Source organism: Giraffa tippelskirchi, chromosome 8 (genome assembly GCF_054371585.1).
Source record: "Giraffa tippelskirchi isolate mGirTip1 chromosome 8, T2T-mGirTip1v1.2.pri, whole genome shotgun sequence".
NCBI classification, from domain to species: Eukaryota; Metazoa; Chordata; class Mammalia; order Artiodactyla; family Giraffidae; genus Giraffa; species Giraffa tippelskirchi.
In genome coordinates this window covers 119,429,871-119,454,707 of record NC_137282.1, presented here as the reverse complement: position 1 = coordinate 119,454,707, position 24,837 = coordinate 119,429,871, and the positions used below count along the sequence as shown (strand labels likewise).

The following is a 24,837-nucleotide window of genomic DNA, read 5'->3' as shown; positions in this document are numbered from 1 at the left end:
TTAAATTCTAGACCAATGGTTCTTACACTACCTGCATCAGAACACCTGGAGGGCTTTGATAACTCAGGTTGCTGGACTTCCACTTCTAAAGTTTCCAATTTGGTAAACATGGGGTGAAGCCAGGGAATTTGTATTTCCAATAAATTCCCAGGTGATCCTGATACTACTGGAACCATTGCTCTAGAAAGAAGAGAAACTAAAGGAGTTTCAGGATCCATTGTGCGAGTCAGTTACAATCTCTGCTTTAACCCCTTTCCAGCTGGGTGGACTATCAGCTGACAAAGCTTCCTAAACTTCAGTTTCTTTGCTACTAAATGAGTTTAACAAAACATCCCTAGCAGGGTTGTTAAAAGGAAGAAATGAGATCATGCTTATTAAGCATTTGAAAGAAAAGTTGTTGTGATGGGTGTTTTATTGTTATTGTTTTATTTCTTCTTTAGCACTCAATTTTCAGGTCTTCTAATTGAATCATAAAAGATCCTTTAAGCACTCAATTTAGTTAAGGAAAGTGTGTGTTTGGAAAATAAGAAAATAAAATCCCTTTTGGAGGATTTTTGCAAAATAATGAATTTAAAATTCATCTGAATATTGCCAGAACATTTACAAAGAAGGCTCCTCTTTTGATTAGTGTTTTATCCCATCAAATATTAAAACAGTTTAGAATGTCCTGCTAATTAAAACAACATGGTATTGGCTTAGGAAAAGGCAAATAGTTTAAAGAGTAGAGTAAACAATCATATGTATATGATTTCAAGTCAATGAAGGAAGCATTAATTAACACTTGAGAAATTAGCATTGATTTAAAAGAAACTTTGCTGATTGCTTCTATCACAAAAGAATACTTCCTAGATGTGTTTCTAAAACCTAAAAAGTATCAAAAGTTCTTTCAATGTTTGTGATACAGTGTGATGTTTGTATAATTGTGAGGAATAAAAAGAAATAAAGGAAAAAGATATCACATTTGAATTAAATTTAATTTAAAATATTTATTTGAAAAAAGATGTTTATTATGAATAATAGAGGGAAAAACAATAACGAGGGAAAAACAACCTGGAAACAATTACTTGAATCATACAGATAAGAATTAATATCTGGATGATAAAACCATCTTTTCAAAGTGATAAAACAAAATACAAAGTAACACAAACATTTTATTCAAAGTAATAAAACAAAATAATGCAACAGAAAAACAAGTAAAACATACCAATAGCCCATTCAGAACAGAAAGAATAGACATTAAAGCCTTACCCAAAGATGGATAAGATTTAGTATTGTTAATGTTTAACTTGATCGATGGAACCTGATCATTGCCACGTAAAGTTCTTGGAAATGCAAGTTTATGAAAATTTGGGGAGCAAACTAAAAACCACACACATTTGGAAACAGCAAGTGTACCTCCAGAAACTTATGCACTAGAACTACTTTCATGTAGGCACAATGATAAGTTCACAGGAATGTTTATTGAGGGTTTTCTGTTAATACTAAAACATAAAAAATGGTCTAAATGTACTTCAGCAGGGAAATGGTTGACCATATTCTGATACATTCACAATATGGGGTACCATATATAAGATAGGGCCTGAACATCCAACAAATGAAAACAGATACTATGAGAAAGCCACAAGATAAATACAGCAAACATAAATTTGAAGGCGTAGTTTAACTTGCAAGAAATTAAGAAATGTTCACAGGGGCCAAAAAGAGAGAATTAGAAAACTTGAATGCTAGGGATGCTCTGAGGGACTTCCCAGATGGCCCTAGTGGTAAAGCAGCCGCCTGCCAATGCAGGAGACATAAGAGAAGTAGATTTGATCCCTGGGTCTGGAAGATCCCCTAGAGGAGGGCATGGCAACCCACTCCAGTATTCTTGCCTGGGAAATCCCATGGACAGAGGAGCCTGGTGGGTTATAGTCCAAGGGGTTGCAAAAGAGTCAGACACGACTTAGTGACAAAACAACAACAGGATGCTCTGAGGGCATTTGTTTACAGCAGTAATTAGAAATAGGGAGAGGAGGCAAGCCTGGGTCTGGGGCATGGTGGGGATCTGGGGCTAGTACTCCTGAACAGAACAGTTCCTGGGACTGGATATTCACTGAGAAAAGAATGTGCTGGGATTGACATCTGATAGCAAAGGGAGGAGAAAAAGACACTCGTCTGTCCCAAACTGGACTCTGGGAGAAAAATGTAAAAGAATTCCTAAATCAAAAAGCGCTAAAACAAATCAACAGAAAAATTGGAAAAATGAAATTTGCAGCAGTCAAAAATAGTCAAAACTATGTGAAAAAATGATTAAATGCACTGGTGATTAGAAAATCACAATGTAAAACAAAAATGGAACTTCTGTCTGCTGGGCAGTTATTACAGATCAGAAGATACCTATTGTCTTAGTCTGTGTGGGCTGTTAAAACAATGTTACAGTAAATGCCACAGGTTGAGTGGCTTATAAACAGGAGACACTTATTGCTCACGAGTCTTGGACGCTGGAAAGCTGAGGTCAGGGTGCAGCGTGGTCAGGTGAGGGCCCTCCTCCAGGTCTCAGCCTTCTCGCTCTGTCCTCGTGTGGTGGAAGGGGCAAGGGAGCTCTCTGGGGCTCTGAGATGTGCAGTACTTCTGCCCATGAGCGCTCCACTCTTATGACTTCAGCCCCTCCCAAAGAGAGCACCTATAATGGGAGAATAAAGTAGAACAACTACTTTGGACAATACAGTGGTTATAACTGGACAATTTTAAGACATCACTTCTTATGGTTCCGCAGTCCATGTCTGCACTCACACCTTTGAGGAGCTCTCACTCAGGGACATGATGCACTTACAAGAATGTTAATAGCATTTCCACAGCAAAAGTGAGAAACAACCTAAATAGTCAATAAGAGAAGAATGTATAAGGACATTATGATAGAATCAGATAGTAGACTGGCATTTTTCAGTGAAAATTAAGGAACTAGGGTAACATATATCCACCCAAGTGACTCCTACAACATAATTTTGAATGAAAAGTATAAATTATAGAGGAATGCATACAATGTGATGCCATTCCTATAAACTTTATAAACATGCAAACACTACTGAATACTGCTCAGCAGCACATATATTTTTATGCTTGTGATAAAAATAAATATAAAGAAATGTATGAGGATGATAGACACAAAGTTAGAATAATAGCTATCTTTCATGGGGATACGAGTAGGTGGTCTTATTGTCAGGTACACAACATGGAGCACACTCCATGTTTTCAGGTATATAACCACTGGAACAACTGTCCAGAGGTAAGTAATGATATACAAAATGTCAACAAAGCTCAGAATATTTTCAGTCTCCCAAAATAACAATTGTATAGATTATACATGAACCTGAAGAAAGATCTTGATATTATAATAAGACAATGCGAATGAGAGGTTTCAATATTTATGCTACATTAAAAATTACAGAAAGAAGCATGTGGGCAAAGATTGAAATGTAATATGCAAAAATGGAGGTAATTTTTCTGTTAAGGTGGTCTATGAATAATTAAAATTATTTTTCCTATTGATATACTGTATTCTCAATTTTTAATCATTTAAAAAGTTTACCTAAGAATCAATTAAAAGATCCCAAAGACTCTGAGTAGTGATCTGATAACTCAGTAGAAATTGTATAACCTGTGATTCAGAGCACTTACAGCTCAGAGCCTCCAAAGTACATGAAAGGGTTGAAGCAGCTAAGTTGAGGAGTGCATAATTTTTGTTATGGATGAAATGTATGTAGGACATATTTTAGAAACTTTCATGTAAACATGAAATCACTTAAAAATAAAATGAAAAATATTCATGAAGAAAAAGTAAACATGGACCAAAGATCCTAAAAAATAAGAGTAGTGAAGAATTATTAAAATACAAGGCATATTCTAGAGCTTCTATCATTAAACACATATGATACTGTCCCTCACACCTGTCAGGATGGCTATTATCAAAAAGCCAAAAGAGAGGTGTTGGTGAGGATGTGGAAAAATTGGAACTCTTGCACAATGGAAACACAAAATGGTGCTGCCAGTATGGAAAATAGGATGGAGGTGCCTCAAAAAATTAAAAATAGAATTCTACTTTTGGGTATTTATCCAAAAGAATTGAAATCAAGATCTCAAAGAGATAGTAACACTCTATGTTGTAGCACTATTCATAATATCCAAGATGTGGATGCAACCTCCATATCCTTGGCAGATGAATGGATAAAGAAAATGTAGTGTATACATATAGTGGAATACTATTCAGCCTTAAAAAAGAAGTAAATTTTGTAAGATGCAGTAAGATGTATGAAACTTGAGGACCTTATGCTAAATGAAATAAGCCATCACAGAAAGACAAATACTGCATGATTCTACATATATGAGGTATCCAAAATAGGCAAATTCATAGAATCAAAGAGTGGCATGGTGGTTCCCAGAGGCTGGAGGAGTCACTAATCAACAGGCAAAAAGTTCCAGTTAAGCAAGAGAAACCCTACAGACATGCTTTATAACATCATACCTATAGTCAACAATAATGTACCATACACTGAAAATTTCTTAGGAGATCTACTGATCTCATGTTAAGTACTTGTATCACAAGGAAATATTTGTTTTGGCTGCACCAGATGGTATGTGGGATCTTAGTTCCCTGACCAGGGATCAAACCTGGACCTCCTGCATTTGAAGCATGGCGTCTTAACCATTCGACCAACCAGGGAAGTCCTAGTAAGTTTTTTAAAAAAGAACATAATTCTCGCACATGAATAGCTTGCCCATTGGAAAAGAATAGAAAATTCAGAAACAGACCCAAATATGTACAGGAATTAGCCCCAAGAAACCATAGAAAGTAGGGATATGATAAAGTAAATTACAATGGAAAAGACTAACTTTTAAATAAATGGTGTTGGAAAAATTGGGTAATCTTTGAAAAGGAGAACACAGCATCTATATTCAAACCACGCTTCATAATAAACTCCACATGTGTCATCTGTTTTGGTGAACTTACGATTTTAATGGGCCTCTTTCCCAGCTCTAAGAAAGGGCCAAGATACAGTGGCATGTGGCAGGTGCTGAGAGCTTAGTTTCTCAGCCCCACTCCCACTAAACATAACCAAGGCTCTTTGAAGTATTGGGTAGTTCCACAATTTGCACGGAGATAGCACAAGATACCCTGGAACATCTTGTGCCAGAAAGCAGGGAAGAGCTGAAAGAGTGATGAGGACCCATCAAAAGAACACAGAACAACTGCTTGATGGGTTAAACTCCCAGTCATGTCTGACTCTCTTGACCCCATGAACTATGCAGCCTATGGAATTCTCCAGGCCAGAATACTGGAGTGGGTAGCCATTCCCTTCTCCAGGGGATCTTCTCAATCCAGGGATTGAACCCAGGTCTCCCACATTGCAGGCAGATTGTTTACCAGTTGAGCCACCAGGGAAGCCCAAGAATATTGGGCTATGAAGAGGGTAGCCTGTCCTTTCTCTAGCGGATCTTCCTGACCGAGGAATCAAACCAGGGTCTCCTGCATTGCAGGCAGATTCTTTACCAGCTGAGCTACCTGGGAAGCCCAAATTCCAGATAATATTGTACTAATATTGAAAAAACAACACAGTAATAGTTTATAGCATATTGAATATAAAAAATGACAAAGAAGCAGTCAGATCCTGGAACATTTCTCAAGACTATTTGTCACCGACCCACACTGGGGCTTGCTTGCCTCGCATACAGTAAAGCTAATCTGTTGACATGGGGGTGTGGTGAAGAAGAGTCCAGCTTTCACTGCAGGGCCAAGTGAGGGGAATGGGCAGCTCATGCTCAGAAGACCCAAACTCCTCGATGGCTTTTAGAGACAGTGTGAGTGAGAGGTCACAGTTTATGTATAATTCTTTGCAATCCCACTCCTGGACATATACCCAGAGAAAACTATAATTCAAAAAGATCCATGAATCCTTATGTTCACAGCAGTAGTATTTACAATAGCCAAGACATAGAAAGAACTTAGATGTCCAGTGACAGATGGATGGATAAAGAAGATGTGGTACATATATACAATGGAATATTACTCAGCCATAATAAGAATGGGATAATGCCATTTGCAGCAACATGGATGGACCTAGGGATTATCATACTAAGTGAAGTCAGAGAAAGAAAAATATCATATGATATCACTGATATGTGGAATCTAAAATACAACACAAATGAACTTATCTACAAAATAGAAACAGACTCACAGATAAGAGAACACACTTATGGATGCCAAGGGGAAGTGGATGAGGGAGGGATGGACTGGGAGCTTGGGATTTGTATATATAAATTATTACAAATAGAAAAGATAAACAAGGTCTTACTGTATAGCACAGGGAACTATATCAAATATCCTGTGATAAAATTGGAATGGAAAAGAATATGAAAAATTGTACATATTTGTATAACTGAGTCACTTTTTTGTGTAGCAGTAATTAACAAAACATTATAAATCAACCATACTTCAATAAAATTAAGAGAAAACAAACAAATTAAAAGGAAACAAACCCCTATTCTCTGATTAGTCGATGGTGAGGTAATGTGATGTTTTGGGAATCTCATTCATCAACCTTCTGGTTCCAGCTTGTGTGGGGTCTATGCACTTGTGGACAGTATGCAGTTAACTTCCTCCACCTGCAAAACAGCTCATGGATATGGCTCCGGATATTGCTTTCAGCCCCTCAGGAGGAACTAAAATTCTTTGACTTTTTTTTATGGCTAAACTATTATTATTTTGTCTTATTTGACTATTTTATTTGTTTATGCATTTTTTCACTTCTCTGATTGAATCTGATCTTTGGAACTTGGGGAAGGCCTAAGAGGCTAAAGCTGCTTTCTTTTATGAACAAAAGGTGGTAGTCTGTCCTGGGAAAGGCCCTTCAGGATCCTGCTCGGTTTTACTGTTGACTTGGACTCTTCAAAAACTGTCAGTCATGAAAAACAAACAAAAAAGCAAGATAATGTCTAAGGTAAAGGAGACTAAAGAGACATGACTGCTAAATGAAATTTATAATTCTTGACTGGATCTTGTGAAAAAAAAATACAGCTAGAAAGGACATCCTTGTAGACCATAAATTGTATATTAAACATTATTGTACCACTGTTAAATTTCTGGGTTATGGTAATGGTATGTTTATGTAAGAGAATGTCCTGGTTCAAAGAGATGTTGGGAATATGACTAGTGGTGAGGTGTCATGAAATGCAAGGTGTGTGTTCTGTGTGTGAGAGAGATGTGGGCAGCTGGGTACAGTGGGTACAGATGGGAAAGTGTTCACAATTGGTGGGTTTAGATGAAGGATATGTGTTCACTGAACTGTTCTTTCAGTTTCTCATTGTTGTTCAGTCACTCAGTCATGTCTGACTCTTTGTGACCCCATGGACTGCAGCATACCAGGCTTCCCTGTCCTTCACCATCTCCCAGAGGTTGCTCAAACTTGTGTCCATTGAGTCAGTGATGCCATCCAACCATCTCGTAGCTTTGCAATTTTTCAAACTAAAAAGTAGAGGAATAAAAGACAAAAAATTTTGCCATCAAATCATCATTTATATATACATGGATATTTATAGATCTTGCAATTACTTCAAATTCCTTATAAATTAAGGCAAATATAAGGAATAAATATCTAAGTACATTAAGGAATAAATGATGTTTGTAGAAACCATCTGTCTCTACTTGACAGATGAAGATGTAGGTCCATGAATAAATTAACTCCTGTAAGGTCACCCACTAATGTGTATAAGATTCCACTTCTGTGAGCTTTATACAGCAACTGAACATCAAAGATGGTTCTTTGAATACTTGAAATGTTCTTTCTAGGTTGCTGGCTTTGGGAAGTTCATTCTATTACCCTTTATCAGAGAGAACAGAGCTTTCAAGGATTTTGTTTTTATTCTTTATATATCTGCTATTTTTTTGCCCATATTTCAACAGGGATTAAAATATCTGTAGGAATGTTTTCTACTTCTTAACCCAGTTCTCCCTAAACTGGTGACAGTTGGAAGTCCGTTAGATCTATTGAATAAGGCAATAATGATGGTGAAATGAACAATACAGCAAGAATGTTAAAACAGATTCTAAACAAGAGGTAATGTTTTGAAAATGTACAGAATCTTTCTGTTTCTCTGAGTTAAGCCAGGACTCATCTAAAACCCTGAACCATCATGGATTACTCCATGCCTGGAGGAGGAAGCTGACACAGGGTTTGTTCCTCAAGTGTCCCTGTGTTGCTGAGTACAGATCCTGCTCTTCCCCCTACTGGCTGGCTAACTATGGGCAAGTTCCTCAGCCTCTGGCTTCAATATCCTCATGTGCTCAGTTCAGTTCAGTTCAGTTTCTCAGTTGTGTCCGACTCTTTGCGACCCCATGGGCAGCAGCACGCCAGGCCTTCCTGTCCATCACCAACTCCTGGAGTTTACTCAAACTCATGTCCATTGAGTCAATGATGCCATCCAACCATCTCATCCTCTGTCATCCCCTTCTCCTCCTACCCTCAGTCTTTCCCAGTATCAGGGTCTTTTCCAGTGAGTCACTTCTTCACATCAGGTGGCCAAAGTATTGGAGTTTCAGCTTCAGCATCAGTCCTTCCAATGAACATTCAGGACTGATCTCCTTTAGGATAGACTGGTTGGATCTCCTTGCAGTCCAAGGGATTCTCAACAGTCTCTCCAACACCACAGTTCAAAAGCATCAATTCTTTGGTGCTCAGCTTTCTTTATGGTCCAACTCTCACATCCATACATGACTACTGGAAAAACCATAAATTTGACTAGACTGACCTTTATCGGCAAAGTAATGTCTCTGCTTTTTAATATGCTGTCTAGCTTGCTTATAACTTTTCTTCCAAGCAGTAAGCGCCTTTTAATTTCTTGGCTGCAGTCATCATCTGCAGTGATGTTGGAGCCCAGAAAAATAAACTCTGTCTCTGTTTCCGCATCTATTTGCTGTGAAGTGATGGAACCAGATTTTATGATCTTAGTTTTCTGAATGTTGACTTTTAAGCCAACTTTTCACTCTCCTCTTTTGCTTTCATCAAGAGACTCTTTAGTTCTTCTTCACTTTCTGCCATAAGGGTGGTGTCATCTGCATATCTGAGGTTATTGATATTTCTCCCAGCAATCTTGATTCCAGCTTGTGCTTCTTCCAGCACATGCTTCTCATGATGTACTCTGCATGTAAGTTAAATAAGCAGGGTGACAATATACAGCCTTGACGTACTCCTTTCCAGATTTGGAACCAGTCTGTTGTTCCATGTCCAGTTCTAACTATTGCTTCCTGACCTGCTTACAGATTTCTCAGGAGGCAGGTCAGGTGGTCTGGTATTCCCATGTCTTTAAGAATTTTCCACAGTTTGTTGTGATCCACACAGTCAAAGGCTTTGACATAGTCAATAAAGCAGAAATAGATGTTTTTCTGGAACTCTCTTGCTTTTTCAATGCTCCAATGTGTACATGGGAATAACAATGGTGTCTGATTCATAAATTTATTGAGAATACTAAATGAGAATGCTCATGGCACAGGACTTTGTGCACAGTATATATATAGTTTTTTTTTTATTAAATTCCACCTTGTCAACTAGATATTTCTCAAATGTCTACCGAGTTTAAAATAGTTTATGTTTTACAGATATCATTGACTTTTCTACTTTCATATTTGTGTATCATGATGACTTGACTAGAAATTGTTGCACATAAAAATAGACTTAATTTTTGACATTAAAGTGCATTTAACAAAAAGACCTCTATATTTGATGTCCTTACAGGATTTTTATTTTGGTCAATGCAATTTTAATATATTTTCACCCTATATATTGTACTTCCTTCGTGGCTCAGACAGTGAAGAATGCACCTGCAATGAGGGAGACCTGGGTTTGATTCCTGAGTTGGAAAGATTCCCTGGAGAAGGGAACAGCTACCCGCTCCAGTATTCTTGCCTGGGGAACCCTATGGAGAGAGGAGCCTGACAGGTTACAGTCCATGGGGTCCCAAAGAGTCAGACATGACTGAACAACTTTCATTTTCTACTTTTCCCCCTATATATTAATATAATATCAGGAAATACCAACCATATAAATAAACCAAACTAAGCTTGCAGTAATCTCAGATATGCAGATGACACCACCCTTATGGCAGAAAGTGAAGAGAAACTAAAGAATAACTTGATGAAATTGAAAGAGGAGAGTGAAAAAGCTGGCTTAAAACTCAACATTCAACAAGGGAAGATCATAGCATCTGGTCCCATCACTTCATGACAAATAGATGGGGAAACAATGAAAACAGTGATAGACTTTATTTTCTTGGGATCCAAAATGACTGTAGATGGTGACTGCAGCCATGAAATTAAAAGATGCTTGCTTCTTGGAAGAAAAGTTATGAAAAACCTAGACAACTTATTAAAAAGCAGAGACATTACTTTTCTGACAAAGGTCAGTCTAGTCAAGGCTATGATTTTTCCAGTAGTCACGTATGGATGTGAGAGTTGGACCATAAAGAGAGCTGAGAGCTGAAGAATAGATGCGTCTGAACTGTGGTGTTGGAGAAGACTCTTGGGAGTCCCACGGACTGCAAGGAGATCCAACCAGTCAATCCTAAAGGAAATCAGTCCTGAATATTCATTGGAAGGACTGATGCTGGAGCTGAAACTCCAACACTTTGGCCATCTGATGTGAAGAACTGACTCATTTGAAAAGACCCTGATGCTGGGAAAGATTGAAGGTGGGAGGAGAAGGGAATGACAGAGGATGAGACGGTTGGATGGCATCACTGACTCAATGGACATGAGCTTGAGTAAGCTCTGGAAGTTGGTGATGGACATGGAGGCCCAGCGTGCTGCTGTCCATGGGGTCGCAAAGAGTCGGACATGACTGAGAGACTGAAACTGAACTGAACTGAAGGTTTTTTTCCAAACATGTTAGATTGAAACTAGTGCTTCAGAGATACATTTATACTCAAGGTTGGTTTTTTGTTTTTGTTTTTTCCCTCCCAAGAAGTAATTTTACATTTGACTGACTTTTACAACGTATTTAAGAATTTGGAGTTGACACAGGTATTTAGCAGCGGCAATCAGGTTCAACAAGAAGAGTGTGGACCTTCTCAGCTTGGGCTCCTGTTCTGACTGCTTCCTGGCTCTTTACTTCTTGTAAAACCACACTGTACATTGGTGCATTTATTCATCCTCTGTTAGCATTTATCACGCACCTGCTCTGCTCGGTGCTCAGGAGAAGATGTAAGAGGAGGCCCTATTGTCTAGGAAGAGCCAATGTAACTAGAAATAGGACTCATATACCTAAACAGGTATCTTAGAATGGATGATAATGCATCAATGGCCAAAATGAATGGTGTAGGTAAGTGGAGATTAGGGAAGCCAGGAATAGGCAGAAAGACTGCCCTGTTTGTGATGAATGAGTTGTTTACAAAACAATGAGCTGATTTATGAATTTAATGCAGTCCTGGCAGAATTCTGATAGGACCTATGGGAATTGCCTAAGGTGAGATTCTTAGTAACTGATCTGGCTCTTTGGAGGGTTCTTGGTTCCCACACCCTCTGAAGCCAGAGCTGGGCATTTGAGCAGATTAGCTTCTCCCAGCTTTCACATTTCTGCCTTCTTACCCTTGAGCCCTCGGAAGCCTCCTCTGCTTCTCTCGGGCATCAGCGTTAGATGCTCGTGGGTGAGGGCTGGGAGGGCCTTCCTCCCACAAGTTCAGCCTGGACATTGGCCCACACTGTCTGCTAGGCTTCACTGACATTTGACCCTGTGCCCATGCTTTACGTATGTTTCAAAACTGCTAGAGAATTACTATGTGAAATGCCTGATAATTCCAGTTAGGGCCTTGATGGTGGCTAGAAAGTTGACTGACAGTTGGGGAACGCACATTTACAGTGGGTCTAGGGAAAGAATAACATGTGAGGAAACTAGGGATGGCCTTAAGCTACTTAAAATCAAACGGTTTTTGTATCAAGTTCCTTGTAGGTGCCAAACAGATGAAAATAACCTTCAAGACCTGATTTCTAATGCATATAAAATCTGGCTATAAGCAATCTATCTCAATGGAAATACTGGCCTTGTGGAGAGAGAAACTAAGGAGAACTTACATACTAATATGAAAATTAGGATGGTTTTTCCTCTGGTAATTTGTTTCCTGACCCGAGAAAATATTTGTGTATAAAGAGGATTATAGAAGCTCCAGTTTATTTTCTCTGAGCATGTGTTACTATAATACTACAAAAATGCAAAGGCCTTGCCTTCTGAAAACATTAATAAAGTAGTTCTAAAAATATCCATCACAAAATTGGTCAATACTTCTTAAATATATCTTTAAAAAAGAAGAGAAATAAACATCATGGAGTAGCCTAATTGGTTCCAAGTGTGAACCTATTGGTTCCTAATTGGTTCCAAGCATGGGCTTCCCAGGTGGCGCTAGTGGTACAGGACTTGCCTGCCAGTGGAGGAAATGTAAGAAATATGGGTTGGATCCCTGGGTTAGGAAGATCCTCTGGAGGAGGGCACGGCGATCCACTCCAGTATTCTTTTTTTTTTTATTTCCTAGGGGAAAGTACAAACGCAGTCCACTCCAATATCCTTGCCTTGAGAATTCATGGCCAGAGGAGTCTGGCAGGCTACAGTCCACAGGGTCGAACAGAGTCAGACACGACTGAAGAGAGTTAGCACACATGTGAGCATGCATGTCTTCTGGGAATGCTCTTTCCTCTTAAGAAGAAATATTGTACTTATTATTCAGAAGTTTATTCTAAGGACATAATGAAAGCAAATTGAAACAGTTATGTGTGGTTAAAATTGTTTATTTTGTTGGATATTTACACCTCATCTACCGGCTTCCCTAGTAGCTCAGTTGGTCAAGAATCTGCCTGTAACGCAGGAGACCTGGGTTCGATTCCTGGTTTGGGAAGATCCCCTGGAGAAGGGAATGGCAACCCAATCTGGTACTCTTGCATGGAGAATTCCATGAACAGAAGACCTGGTGGGCTACAGTCCATGGGATCGCAAAGAGTCGGACACAACTATTTAGGAAAGTTAGGAAACTAACTTTCCTATTCCTTTTCCTATGGGTTCCATAAGAAAACAAAACGGACATTTTAAAAGAAAGAAATAACTTTGAATCAATGAATTTAGATGACTTAATTTTATTAAAAAGTCAGAAATCTAGGATAAATGGTAAGCACAACATGGATATTTTAATTTCTGTTGTCCCGGATTAGAGACTGTTTCATTCCCTACTCTTGCTGTCTTAGAAGGGTATTAACTGCCATGCAGATCTTTTGGAAAGCAGCTGTGAACCTGGAGATTCCACTTGCCTGCCAATATTTTATGACCCAACAGATGTGTATGCAAATCACACTTGTTCTAATTCCAGAAGCCCTGCTTCAGTCAATCACTCTAACATAACTTCTGTCTCTAAGATATAAAGTGCAGTAAAGAATACTGAGGGCTGGACAACAAAGGTGTCAACAGCTCCCCCACCAAGGGCACAGCTGAAAGCTATGGTCACATTTTCCGAGCTTTCCAGGACCCCAGGGAGCACTCAGTGACAGATTAATAAAAACTGGGAGGTGAGAAGCCTGGTGGGTGTGTTGGAGGCTCATCTTGCTCTGAAGATGTTTCTCTTCGCTCCTCTGTTCAGAAAAATCTCTAAGTGAAAATGGGCTTGCGTGGAACAGTAAGAGAGGTAAATCTCGTTTGGAAATTCAAACTTAGGGGAAGGTAAAAGGTAAAATAACTGACATTTACCATTTTACTATTCTGATTACTCTTAAAATATTTTGATGTTGAATCTGGCACAAACTAGGTTTCATAACCCAGAAAAGCAAGTGCCATGTTTCCTATAATGATATACTTATAAGGTAAGAAAATCTGCTTTTATTAACCCACATCCCCGGAGACCATGGTTTAAGTTGAATCCAGAGTGTTAAAAATTTCTGAAGCATTTTTAATCACAGAAAAGCAAGTTAATTCTGAATTGATGATGGGCTTGTACATCTGGGTTCTGTCACCAGCCTGGTACTTCTCTGCCCTTGGCCTCATATTTTCTTTGCTTGGTGAAAGCAGACTGTTCAGTATCTGGTCAGAATTTACAGGGCTCCATTTGGACCCCATGCAATTAGTTTTCACTGCATTCTTTGCAAACGCTTGGTTGTTGGTGACAGCAACTATGTCTGTTTTAATTCATGGAAGCTGTAGGCATGGCAGAGCTTCTGTGACCCGGCTGACTGGCTCACCAAGAGCCAGAGTTCTTTGTCATTAAGAGTCTCACATCCTTTTTTCTCATCCTTTCCTGTATCACCACTATAAAGTCTTTGATATAAATAGAGAGCATGCTCAGATCTTACAATGATATTCCAATTTTATCCAACAAGCTTACTCTGATCTTTTATTGATAAGTATTCCACATTACTTTTGAGGACCTCAAAGTTTGTACCCAAGATGAAATCTCCATCAGTAAGATTCTACTACAATGTTCTTTTATTTATAAGGCATAAAATTCCAATTGCCTTGGAGACAAATTTGTGCAGAATACAGTCCCAAAAAAGCTACAGCTTAAGTTTTACAGCGTGGTGATCATTGTGATTCACCACATGTACCTGCATCTGTGCAGGAAACGAAAAGGCCAGGTCCAACACAGCTTCCAAATCCTGGAACCATTTGTGGGACTGAAGCAATGGGGCTTTTGAGATCCAGTGCGACCTGGTCTTCATGCTGTCATTTCTGGAAGGGTTGGGCAAGACCTGGGCCCCCATCTTTGGTCCCTTGGGTTCAGATCGACTGGCAGTGCAGGACAGGATGGCGAGAAAACATGAGCGTGAAAATGTTCAGTAAAATGATTTCATCATTGAGCCTGTCAGAATCATAGTGATGCTTTTAGAGGAGCTTTTTAAATCTTGAGCTGTTTGTTTCTAGGCAAACTTACCCCTTGTTACTGTCAGTTTTCTGTTCCTTCCCTCTCCTGTCTTCACATACAAATTCTATGCTGGTAGATATTTACCTAGCAATGTAATAAAATAAAACTATTACAGTAGATTCACCTCAAGCTATTAAAAATTAATGTTTATCATATGTCCAGGTTGAGAGCTGGACATGCTATTTGGGATTCACTGACTTCTCTGTCCTCTGAAATGATTTGGGATTAGATCTACGAGCATATCACTCACGTGGCCCTGGTCTGTGCTATCAGAGCACAGAAAATGACATCTTGAAACTAGGCTTCGCTATGAAAAATAGATGAAAGGGATGCTGCTTGAACCCAGCTCAGATGGACCTTGGTGGGGCTGGAGGTAGCTGGAGGAATGTTCTCAGAGAAGGAGCAGGAGGTGCCGGCTGGGGTGTAGGTCTCTCTGTCTTTGACAATGCAGTGGGAATGCTTTGTATCTGAAACACCAGGAAAGACAAACAAATACATAACAAGAATATAAAGGCAGAGACTTAAAATTCTGAGCTTGTCTGCAAACACTCGCCTCCTGAGTCCACACTTGAAGCACCCCGAGCACAGCCAAGAAGCAGCTGAGGGGACGCTGTCATCCCAGACCGCACAGACGCGCTTTGGAAAGCGATCCCCGCAGCTACCACCACCACCACCTCGTACTTATGTTTTACAGTACTTTTACCCCAGACTTGAAAATAAGGAAAAAGAATAGAATCTCAGGTATTCTGTTTACCGTGGCTGTTCAATGCCGTCTTTTCAAGTGGGAGTTATTGGCAGGGGGGAGGATGCGGCTAGATCTTGTGAAGGGCGCTGAGGGTGGACCCATCACCCTCCTGGGGGTATCTGCTTGAAGGGACACCCTCTCACCTGAGCGCTTGTGGTACCAGCTGGGGACCGAGTTCCGCTCTGGGGATTTGCAACCTGGGTCAGTGGGTGAGTCAGCACGGTTCACCTTCACATGTTGGAAACTTGTCCTCCATCTAAAGCTGTCTTCTGTCTTGTGACTTATCTGTGTGCAGTGAACCTATAATTCCAGGTATTTCATCCAAAAAATCAAAGAAAAGACAGGGAAATTGAATACATTCAGTTTATTTAATATTAGTTTCCATGAGGGCTCTGAGTTCAGTGTTTATGTGTTTCTTCTGATTTGTTGTGCTAATTTTCTGGCTCGAATCTGTTTACAAATATAGGCCGTGACTTTACCACCATTTTTCATTAAAGCATAGAAATGGAAAATATAGTATTTTTTGTATGTAAGAGAGGGTCATAATATGAATTCTTAAAAACTTGACAAAAGACTGGATTTGTGAGAATCTGTCCTGTTTAGTGACATAGATGATGATGTGTTGTGAATTACTCTTTCAAAGGTACATTTTTTTTTTTCTTGCTGTGGGCTTGTCTCTATCAGAAAGTTCAGAAAGATTCTTGGTGTAACATACATTATGTATATTTGTATAGAAATCTCTCCAGGTATTTTAGATTGCAGACTATTATTTTGGAATTTATTTTGGAATTTTGGAAGCTCCCAGGGAAGTTTTAAGCAGAATAGATATTTAATCTTGGTCAAATGGAGACATTTATTTAATCTAAACCATGTCTTATGGTGTTTTGTATATAGGAGTGCATACATTTGGTACAAAACCTGAAAGGTATAAAGAGAGAGTCAGTGAAAAATAAATCAGTACCTCCAACTGCCCAGTACTTCCCCAAAGCTACCCCATCATTTTCTTCTTTTTGTTTATACACATGTATAATACACACATTATATTACATCCATCTCCCTATCTAAGATTTATTTAATCAGGTCCCTATTGATGATATCTAGGTGGATTTTAATTTTTATGAAAAATATTGTGAGGCTGTGTATTTAGAACACACTTCCTGTGGGTACCTGCATGGCTCTTTCCTCATCTCACTCAGGGCTCTGTTTAAATGTCACCTCCTTACCTGCCTTATGGAAACAGCCTCCTTCCCTCATTCCTCTTGACTCCTCTCACCCTGCTTGAATTTTGTTCATGCATCACTTGACATTATGTTTAAAATTTTTTTTTTATTTTTGATGTGGACCATTTTAAAAGTCTTTATTGAATTTCTTACAATATTGCTTCTTTTTATATTTTGGTGTTTTGGCCATGAGGCAGACATGTGAGTCTTAGCTCCTTGACTGGGGATCAAACCTGTACTTCCTGCATTGGAAGGCAAAGTCCCAACTGCTAGACAACCAGGGAATTCCCTACACTAGTTTATTGATAGTCTGTTTTCCCCACCAGTATAAGCCTCAAGAGACTCCACAGTTTGCTTTTCCTCTTCAGTGCCTAGAATCATAGCTGATACGCAGTTGGTGCTCACTAAGTATATTTATGAAATCAATAGATCATTTTGCAAGTATGAGTAATTTTGTAGGAACAATTACTCTACGTGGAATTGTTATGTTAAAGGATATGGGCACTGGTGATTTTTCCAAATTGTAGAAATTTATCCTTCCATCAGCAATGTACCAATGAAAACAAACTTAAATTTTTTTTCCCCAAGATTATCCTACTAAGTGAAGTAAGTCAAAAAGAGAAAGACAAACACCATATGATATCACTTACACGTGGAATCTAAAATATGACACAAATAAACTTATCTGTGAAACAGAAACAGAATGATGGGCGTAAAGAACAAAATGATGGTTGCCAAAAAGGTGAGATTGGATGTAGTGGGAGGTTGGTGTTAGTAGAATGCAAGCTATCATACATAGAATGGATGAACAACAGAGTCCTATTGTATCACACAAGGGAGTGTATTTAATATCCTGTGATAAACCGTAACAGAAAAGAATACGAAGAAAAAATACACACACACACACGTGTGTGTGTGTATAACTGAGTCATTGCTGTATAGCAGAAGTTAACACAACATTGTAAATCATCTATACTTCAATATATACAAAATTAAAAGACACATGCTCCTTTGAAGAAAAGTTATAACAAATATAGACAACTTATTAAAAAGCAGAGACATCACTTTGCTGACAAAGGTCCATATAGAGAAAGCTATGGGTTTTCCAGTAGTCATGTATGGATGTGACAGTTGGACCATAAAGAAGGCTGAGTGCCAAAGAATTGATGCTTTTGAATTGCTGGAGAAGACTCTTGAGAGTTCCTTGGACTACAAGGAGATCAAACCAGGCAATCTTAAAGGAAATCAACCCTGAATATTTATTTAAAGAACTGGTGCTGAAACTGAAGCTCCAATACTTTGGTCTCCTGATGTAAAGAGCCAAATCTGGAAAAGACTCTGATGCTGGGAAAGATTGAGAGCAGGGGGCGGCAGAAGATGAGCTGGGTGGATTACATCACCGGCTCAATGGACGTGAGTCTGAGCAAACTCCAGGAAACAGCGAAGGACAAGAAAGCCTGGCACGCTGCAGTTCATGGGGCTACAAAGTGTTGGACATGTCTTAGTGACTGAACAACAACAAATACTTCAATAAAAAGAATGTTTTGTTTTTCTTTCACCAGTGGGAAAAAGTTTTTTCCAAGTTGATATAACCCATGGTATCTCAACTTAGTTATAATTTATACACAAATTATATGTATGTGATATGTATGCTACCCAAAGTCTTTAGCTATTACAATGACTGGATACATCTGAAGACCTGAAGGTCTTTGTGACACTCATGTGTTTACACCTGATATTGCTGTTACCTGTCCCCTGCACTCTAGGTACATAGTGATTCTTGGCTGCCTTGGTTTTGTCTTTGCTCAGTTACTCTGAAATCCATAATTTATGTGTATTGAACACTGGTTGGTAAGATCAGAGATTAAACATTTCCTTAATTGCAGCCACAAGTTTTCTTCTTATGAAGATGTCCAGTTCACAAATGTTTCCTGCTCCAGCCTTTAACTACTGTGGAGCAGAGAAGTTTTCAGCATCCAGAGAAGGCTCTTCTCTCTTGAGCATTTTTAGTGTCCTTGTCCTGCGAAGTGTCCACACACTCCTGTTGCTTAAGTCTGATAGCCATGTTTATAGATTAATTTTGGTAGTTACTTTGACTTTTAGATTTCTTATGCAAGGACATCAAAACAGTCAATCCCAAAGGAAATCAACCCTGAATATTCATTGGAAGGACTGATGCTGAAGCTGAAGTTCCAGTACTTTGGTTAACTGATGCAAAGAGCTGACTCATTGGAAAAGACCCCTATCCTGGGAAAGATTGAAGGCAGGAGGAGAAGGGGGCAACAGAGAATGAGATGGTTTGATGGCATCATGAACTCAATGGACCTGAGTTTGAACAAACTCCCGGAGATAGTGAAGGACATGGAAACCTGGTGTGCTGTGGTCCATGGGGTGGCAAAGAGTTGGACACGACTGAGAGTGAACAACAAAATTCCCTTTGACCTTGTTCTACTTTCAGGTCATATTTGTGGCCTCTGTACCACCAGGAAAACCAGCATCAGGCAGGACATCTTGCCATAACAATTGAAAATACCAGAATTTGATGAACAGCTGGGCCTGAATAAAAGGGTGTTATCTTTCCATTGTGTTGTTTCTTAGTTAATTATAGCCCAGGGATTCTTTAAATTTCCCCTTTAAAAATGTTTGCATGTGCTTGACCTGTGTATTTGGAACATGATGATTTTACTGAAAGGTGAAAAAGGAGTTTCCAGTTGAAATGCATTCTTTGGCTCATTGGATGAAATCTCAATGTATAAATTAACAGGATTCTCATGACAAGAATAAAATAATGTCACTAAGATGATCAGCACCAGATTCTCTTGCTACTTACTGTAACTCTACTTATACCAACATTTGTATAGCCACCTGCAACCCCCCACTGCACTAAAGAGTAAAAGGCATGAATTATTTACCTGTAGTGACCTATACCAAAATATTGAAAAATGGTGCCATTCCAAGAACACTGAAGCAAAGACATCAAAATAATTTTTAGTTCTCCTTGAAAGTTTGTGTTGTCTTGGTTCTAATAAGAAATTGAATACATTATAAATGTGCTCTTCTGTTTTTGAGAGGTAGCCTAGTATTGTCTGCATATTAATGTGATTTGTGCTTATAAAAAATTGTTGTATGGTATTTGTTAGATAAGTCCTTCATTCCTTTCTTTTTCTTTGGGTCATGGATTATGAAGAATCATTGTTTAACGTCTATTAGTGATGTGATAAAATCCAACATTAAAAACAGTTGGTTATATATTGATCAAAATAAAGTTGAAAAATCAGAGGAATATTTTTTCTAAAATATTTTTCCCCAAATTTTCAAATCAGTAAATGCTCTATTTGAAGAATCCCATGCACTAAAAAACACATCACATGTATACATCCAACTATACAGGAAAAAATAAGATGATGAAGGACTTTTATTTGATAATGGTACAGGAAATTTTTGCAGTAATACTTGTGGGGCATGACCTTGATAAGAGAAATCTTTAAAAACACTGCAAAAAATAAATAAAGCAGCAGCCATAATTTTAGGGCCTGATGATTTTGAAAAGCTCCAGTGGCTATGAGAAGATGATCTTGGTGCTACAGTATAACATCCCTGAAGTGCTGTGGGTAACTACATTGTATAGTCTATAACTTACAGTGTATAACTTACAAGTGTATACAAGCTGTACAGTGTATAACTTAGAAACATCTTCATGCTGAGATTTAATACTTGGGGGTCAGTGCTGGTAAAGTTTGAAAAAATAAATATATCAACCAAATAACCTTCATTATTGTGTTCACCAGGGAGTCTCAGTATGAAATCTTATTACATCAAGAATAATTTCAACACTGAGTCAAAAAGCCTAAAGCACATAAGAGATCAATTGAGCAATGACAAGATTCTTAAAAGACATGTGAACTACTGACTTCTTATGTATAAAGTTTTACATTTAATGTACTTAAACATATATCACTTGAGGATGACTTTTCCAAGAATGGCAAAATATATATTCTTTGACTTGCATCTCCCGTGTCTCCTGCATAGCAAGCAGATTCTTTACCCACTGAGCCATGAGGGAAGCCATTCTTTGACCATTAACTCATTTTCTAAAAAGTAGTTAACCAAAGAGATAAAAATTACCGCTTAAGATATGAATAAAATTAAAGTATTAAAAGAAGTTAAATAAAAATTCAGTTTCTAGATGGAGAAGAGAAGTATTTTAGGGCAGCAAAATTATTTTTCTATGATAATAAAATGATGGATACCTGTGATTATACATTTGTGCAGGAGCATAGAATAGACAACACTAAGAGTGAACTGTAACGTCAGCTCTGGAGTTTGGGTGATTATGACATGTCAGTGTGGGTTCTTTGATCACAACATATGTGCCACTTCAGGGTGGTATTGATAATGAGGGAGACTGTGCATGTGCAAGGGCACGAGGTATGTTCACCTCTACTTGCTATGACTCTGTAACCACTCTAAAAAGACAATCCTAGTTTTAAAACCTCAGTTTCTTTTATTTATTTTTGCTTTTGTTTAATTTTTTAAAAATTAATTTATTTATTTTAGTTGGAGGCTAAATACTTTACAATATTGTGGTGGTTATTTGCCATGCATCGACATGAATCAGCCATGGGTGTACATGTGTCCCCCCATCCTGAACCCCCCTCCCACCTCCCTCGCCACTCCATCCCTCTGGGTTGTCCCAGAGCACCAGCTTTGTGTGCCCTGCTGCATGCATTAAACTTGCACTGGTCATCTATTTTACATATAGTAATATACATGTTTCAATGCTATTCTCTCATATTGTCACACCCTCACCTTCTCCCACATAGTCCAAAAGACTGTTCTTTACATCTGTGTCTCTGGCTGTCTTACATATAGGGTCTTGTTACTGTCTTTCTAAATTACATATATATGCGATAATATACTGTGTTGATGTGTCTCTTTCTGGCTTACTTCACTCTGTATAATAGACTCCAGTTTCATCCACCTGACTAGAGCTGACTTGTGTTCTTTTTTATAACTGAGTAATATCCCATTGTGTATATGTACCACAACTTCCTTATCCATTCGTTTGCTGATGGATATCTAGGTTGCTTCCATGTCCTGGCTATTGTAAGCAGTGCTGCAATGAACACTGAGGTACTTGTGTCTCTTTCAATTCTGCTTTCCTCGGTGTGTATGCACAGCAGTGGGATTGCTGGGTCGTATGGCACTTTTATTTTTGGCTTTATATTAAAACAATTAACAGCTTTTTGGAAGTACAATAGACATATAGTTAACAGCATGCATTTGTAGTGTATGTTTTGATATGTTTTGACACACATTTGCACCAGTGGAAGCATCTAGACAACCCGCATAGTGAGTGTTTCTATGACCAAAAGGGGTCTCCTTATGCCCCTGAAAATCCCCTCTCCTTTCCCATCCAGTACTCATCCCCAGGAAGCCACCATTTTTTCTGCCACTATAGAGATAAGTTGGCATTTTATAAGGTTTATATACATGAGATTATATAGTATGTGATCTTTTGGTCTCTTTTCACTCAGAACAGTTATTCTGAAAATCATCCACTTCATGGTGTTTCTTTTTTATTGCTGAGTAGTGCTGCATGGTAAGGATAGACCATACTCTGTTCACCCATTCTCTTGTTGGTGGAAATTTGGATTGTTTCCAGTTTTGAGCAATCACAAATAAACGTGTTATGAACATTTGTGTATCAGTCTTTGTGGGCACATGTGTGTTCTTTCCTCTTGGGAAAACAGCTGTGGGTGTACAATGGCTGAGTTCTAGGGTGTGTGTATATTTAACTTTATAATAAAGTGCTGGGCTCTTTCTTGGGTGTCTGTTCCATTTTATGTTACCACTTAGTAGTGTGGTAATGGTGAGTTCTAACTCTTCCTCATGCCAACACTTGTTGTGGTCAAGCTTTAGTTTTAGATGTTCCCATAGTTGCGTGGTGTTATCCAATTGTAGTTTTAATTTTAACTTCCCCATGACTAGTGGCATGGAGCATCTTTGAATGTACTTATTTGCTATCCATGTATCTTCTTGGGCGAAGTGTCTGTTAAGATATTTTGCCTTTTAAAATTGAATTGTATGTCAAGTTCAATTATCCCTTTTTCATATAACTATGAGACTGAACTTAAACCAATAGTTCACATGGTTATTGCCCTACTGCAGTGTCCATGGATTTATTACATGGGAAAAATACACGTTTGGGGTACAATTTGACCTATAGTGGTGGATTCATTTTCATTATAGGGGACTGGAATGCAAAAGTAGGAAGTCAAGAAACACCTGGCATAACAGGCAAATTTGGCCTTGGAGTACAGAATGAAGCAGGGCAAAGGCTAATAGAGTTTTGCCAAGAGAACGCATTGGTCATAGCAAACACCCTATTCCAACAACACAAGAGAAGACTCTACACGTGGACATCACCAGATGGTCAACACCAAAATCAGATTGATTATATTCTTTGCAGCCAAAGATGGAGAAGCCCTATACAGTCAGCAAAAATAAGACCGGGAGCAGACTGTGGCTCAGATCATGAACTGCTTATTGCCAAATTCAGACTTAAATTGAAGAAAGTAGGGAAAACCACTAGTCCATTCAGGTATGACCTAGATCAAATCCCTTATGAGTATACAGTAGATGTGACAAATAGATTTAAGGGACTAGATCTGATAGACAGAGTGCCTGATGAACTATGGACAGAGGTTCGTGACATTGTATAGAAGACAGGGATCAAGAAAATCCCCATGGAAAAGAAATGCAAAAAAGCAAAATGGCTGTCTGAGAAGGCCTTACAGATAGGTGGGAAGAGAAGAGAAGCAAAAAGCAAAGGAGAAAAGGAAAGATATTCCCATCTGAATGCAAAGTTCCAAAGAAGAGCAAGGAGAGATAAGAAAGCCTTCCTCAGCGATCAGTGCAAAGAAATAGAGGAAAACAACAGATTGGGAAAGACTAGAGATCTCTTCAAGAAAATTAGAGATACCAAAGGAACATTTCATGCAAAGATGGGCTCGATAAAGGACAGAAATGGTATGGACCTAAGAGAAGCAGAAGATATTAAGAAGAGGTGGCAAGAATACACAGAAGAACAGTACAAAAAAGATCTTCACGACCCAGATAATCATGATGGTGTGACCACTCACCTAGAGCCAGACATCCTGGAATGTGAAGTCAAGTGGGCCTTAGAAAGCATCACTATGAACAAAGCTAGTGGAGGTGATGGAATTCCAGTTGAGCTATTTCAAATCCTGGAAGATGATGCTGTGAAAGTGCTGCACTCGATATGCCAGCAAATTTGGAAAACTCAGCAGTGGCCACAGGACTGGAAAAGATCAGTTTTCGTTCCAATCCCAAAGAAAGGCAATGTCAAAGAATGATTAAACTACCGCACAATTGCACTCATCTCACATGCTAGTAAAGTAATGCTCAAAATTCTCCAAGCTAGGCTTCAGCAATAAGTGAACCGTGAACTTCCAGATGTTCAAGCTGGTTTTAGAAAAGGCAGAGGAACCAGAGATCAAATTGCCAGTATCCGCTGGATCATCGAAAAAGCAAGAGAGTTCCAGAAAAACATCTATTTCTGCTTTATTGACTATGCCAAAGCCTTTGACTGTGTGGATCACAATAAACTGTGGAAAATTCTGAAAGAGATGGGAATACCAGACCTTCTGGTCTGTCTCTTGAGAAACCTGTATGCAGGTCAGGAAGCAACAGTTAGAACTGGACATGGAACAACAGACTGGTTCCAAATAGGAAAAGGAGTACGTCAAGGCTGTATATTGTCACCCTGTTTATTTAACTTATATGCAGAGTACATCATGAGAAACGTTGGGCTGGAAGAAACATAAGCTGGAATCAAGATTGCCGGGAGAAATATCAATAACCTCAGATATGCTGATGACATCACCCTTATGGCAGAAAGTGAAGAAGAACTAAGAAACCTCTTGAAAGTGA

General features: G+C 38.7%; 1 long non-coding RNA gene and 1 other non-coding gene across 2 annotated transcripts in view; one reads left to right on the top strand and one right to left on the bottom strand.

Annotated features, from left to right (window-relative positions):
- Positions 1 to 24,837, top strand: part of LOC145517395 (uncharacterized) — a 227,125-nt gene that overhangs the window by 169,338 nt on the left and 32,950 nt on the right. The window lies entirely within an intron of this gene.
- TRNAL-CAA (transfer RNA leucine (anticodon CAA)) lies at positions 4,627 to 4,700 on the bottom strand. Its single transcript has one exon. It is a non-coding gene; the product is annotated as a tRNA-Leu (tRNA).